Here is a 3,829-nt window from a genome sequence, read left to right as displayed (position 1 = left end):
CAAAATGCTCGACCCAAACTTTGTGCACCAGTACTTGTACGTGTAGATGTGCTAGCACCAGGTTGACCGGCCTTATTGGTTTCAGATGCTGAAGGGGCCGATTGAAATTGGCTAGCGAAAGCCTGAGAGGTTTGATTTTCATAAAAAATCAAAGGCATAACAAATTGAGGTTGTTGCACGGCACCCGATTGATCACAATCGGTTGTCTTGCCCTCTAACTTATCCATACGTGCTTGAAGTAGATTAGAAAGATGCTGAAGATTATTATTATGCAATTTCTTTTCATCTATCAACATCTGAGCAAAATTAGCATGAGTAGGATAAGCATCGGTATTTACCTCCTCATCATACTTAGCTTTTCCATCTCCCTTCTCCCTGGCGCCTGAAGATGTGGAAGTAGTAGCATCGCCATAGGTGGGTTCATGGAATTGAGTAACCTTGTCGTGCTGATTCTTGGTGCAGCTGTCCAAAAAAGCCTTGACATCGGCATCGAGCTTGGCTTGTGGCTTCTGGCGTAACTCATCTAGAAGCTCATCCATATTTTGAGGAAAGATCATGTTAGCCTCATTGAAGGGATGGTCTTGTCACCCACATCGGTGGCAGTACCATCGTTGCATCCCATGTTGCTAGTAGATTGATTCTTGATTCACTTTGCTCTCCCCAGCGGAGTCGCCAAAAGTATGTTGACGTTGAAGATGACCCCAAGCCAACACACCAGTAGGGCCTTGGATGCCCAAAGAAGTTTCACAGAACTGGCAACGCAGCAAGAACATGGCGTAGTCGATCAATCCAATCTAGAGACCGATAAGACCGATGTAGAGCCTGTTCTTGGCCGGAAAAGCTCCTGAACTTCTCTTGGGAAGACCCATCAGGGAGGACCACGTGGAGGATCTCCTAGGACCAGCAAGGCCATCGAGGATGCCACTGAATCTCTGCTAGGAAACTCAATGAACAGCAAGAGAGGTTGAGAGAGGGGAATTAGGGAAAAAGGAGTTGATAGATTGGTTTGTATGATGATTGGATAGATGGGAACTCAATTGGCCATGATCCTCTCATATATATAGAGGGAGGTGGTCTTATCCCAATAGAAAACCTCTCCAAGACTTAATATCTAAGTTTCCCATGAGTTTGGAAGAGTTGAAATCGAGTTTGGACTCTCCTTGATTCGGACTGTGAAAAACAGAAGTTCTGATAGGGTTAGAAGTTTTGATTTTTGTGTAAAGCTAGCACATCCAGGCGAACATCAGAAGTTCTGATGGGCTCAAAAGTTTTGATTTCCACACAAAGCCAGCACTTTTAGGTGAAAATCAGAAGTTCTGATAGGGGGTCAGAAGTTCTGATTTTCGCACAGACCCAGAACCTCCATGCAAAATCAAGGGGTTAGAAGTTCTGGTAGGGTAAGATTTTCTTGAGGGAACAACTCCTTCATCCAAACTCCAAAATAGACATTCCATATATGTTTTTTTACCGTCTCGATGAGAGAAATGCAATGGTGAAGTTTGCTCCATATTTTGACAATTTCATAGAATGGACAATTTTGGTTGTCAACAAGCCTATTTGCTCTTTCATCGGATCTTGTCAACATGGTCATTGTACAGCTAGTACTAGTAGTAGGTTATGGTAGATGGACAATACCTTAATGCTAATGTTTTTTAATCTCCGGTCACATCACCGAGAACTCCTAGCAAGTCGAGGATTTGAATTTGGCTAAATAGGTTCTAGAGGTATATGCATCGTAGGCCCTTAAACTTGTCGTGTGGTGCCACTTAGGTCCACAAACTCTCAAATCGTACTTCTGGCACCCTAATGTTGTTTAAGTATGCCACTTAGGTCCATAACTCATCAGATCAAGGTTTTTGCCGATGTGGCGTCCACAAAGCACACATGAGCTACGCGTGAGCCTGGGTTGGGGCGTGCAAATAAGCAGAGAGGCCCCTAGTTCTTTTCTGCACATAGCTCAGGCAGCCATCCACGCCGGCGTAGCCACACACCAAGACCAGCTGTAGGGCCATGACCAGCAGCTCACCGAAGCGATGCTCCACCTACATCGCCAGGCCGATGTAAACGAGGTGCTTGTCGTATAGCTGTAGGACCCCAAGCACCCTATCACCACCATCACCCGAAGCTCCACTCCCATGTGCTGCGGCGGCGGCGCACCATGTCCCGAGGTTGGAAGCGGTGCACATCATGCACAGCGGCAGGACACTGAGCAGCGCATGCGACGCTACGTGCATGCCACCGTCGAACCCCAGCCTTGGCGATGATGATGATGATGTAGTTTCATCACCGGTAATTCCATCGCCATGGCCGTTGTCTTGGAGGATGTTGATCTCGATGATGTCACAAACTCTAGTGTAGTACTTGAGATTAGCTACTGCTCGGTAGTATGCCGTCCTCATCGACAGATCCAGCTGCTCAACCAAGTAGCTGACGCCCTAGTGCATGTACATGGTGCCTTCGTGCACCTGGAAGAAAGCCTTGCTCTCCTCGATCTCCTCCAGCACCCGGTAGCCCTACTTGTCCACCACCTTGTACCTATCGTGCTCGATCGCTCATATGCTCACCACGCGAGCAGGGTTCTTGTTAGGCACGACATACTTCCACACGCCTGACTGATCAGAACTGTTCATGTTCGTGTTCGTGTTCATCAGGTGACCCTGATCTCTTAGGGTCACCATGGCACCGTCCATGCCAGGACCAAAGTGCCTAGCGTCGTGCTTCGGGCACAGCAGCTTCTCGAAAGCGGCATAGGCGAGGTGCTGCCCTAGGACCTTGCAGTTGCGAGAGTCGATGTGGCAGTGCTCCACCGGCTTACCGAACAGCTTGTGTGGGAAGCTCATGAAGTACTGGTCTAGCGCGTTGTTGAGGCCGACATAGATGGTGATGGACGGCTTCGACCTCCGCCTGGAATGCCTGGCATGTTTCCACAGGCTTGCCATGCTCTCAGGGAACCCAAGGTGTAGTGTCGCATCAATGCCACCAACGTCGATCCCAAGCTCAAGAGCGTTCATCGCCGCCATGCCGCGGAGCGTCCTGCCAAAGAGGTCGGCCTTGATCCTCCTTCGGTCCTCGGCGACATACCCACCATGGTACATGCAGATGGTGTCCGCAAGCTCCGTCAAGGTCTCCTCGAGGATCTCACGTGCGCTAGCACGGCCTCATAGAGCTTGAAGGTGATGCACTAGAGCCCATGCTAGACCATCTTAGCGAAGAGGTGGGAGACCTCCTACGCTGCGCTCGAGCACCTCCCTTGCCTTGACACTGATGGGTTCCATAGGAGGAAGTGCTTGGGCCAGCAAGGGCTGCCATCGTTCTGCATGAGCTCGACGTCGTCAGCGTCTAGGCCGACGAGCTCCGTGACGTGCCCCCGGGGGTTTGCTAGTGTCGCCATGCAAGATATGAAGGTTAGGTGGCTCCCATAGACGTCCACGCACACGCGCTTTAGCCTCCGGAGGATGAGCGTAGTGTGGCAGCCGAAGGCACCCCTGTAGGAGTGAGCCTCGTCGGTGACGATGTACTCAAGGTTGGACAGGATCCACCAGAACTGCGCGTAGCATGGTGTGGCAGAACCTCCTAAATTATAGGGCCCACATGCACCTATCATTATCCAATTACTTCTGACGACTATGCATATGTTCTCGGTAACTTAAGAAGCCTGTCGGGTGTCCTCGGGAAACCCGAATCATCCATGATTTCTTTCGAGCAGGATCCATTACAGAGTCATTGCAGTATTACAATAGTTTATTCATTAATTTACATCAGAGTAAAATAGCGAAAGTCTTACAATAACTTAGTTACAAAACAGTTATTTCACAAACCAAGTACGATT

At 49.3% G+C, this 3,829-nt stretch overlaps 1 pseudogene; it reads right to left on the bottom strand.

Moving 5' to 3' along the window:
• Positions 1-1,889: 1,889 nt before the first annotated feature.
• On the bottom strand, positions 1,890-3,604 carry LOC136503448 (ATP-dependent helicase HRQ1-like; annotated as a pseudogene).
• Between the last annotated feature and the right edge of the window lie 225 nt (positions 3,605-3,829).

This window comes from Miscanthus floridulus, chromosome 14 (assembly GCF_019320115.1).
Source record: "Miscanthus floridulus cultivar M001 chromosome 14, ASM1932011v1, whole genome shotgun sequence".
NCBI lineage: Eukaryota > Viridiplantae > Streptophyta > Magnoliopsida > Poales > Poaceae > Miscanthus > Miscanthus floridulus.
This window is presented reverse-complemented; position numbering and strand designations above follow the sequence as displayed.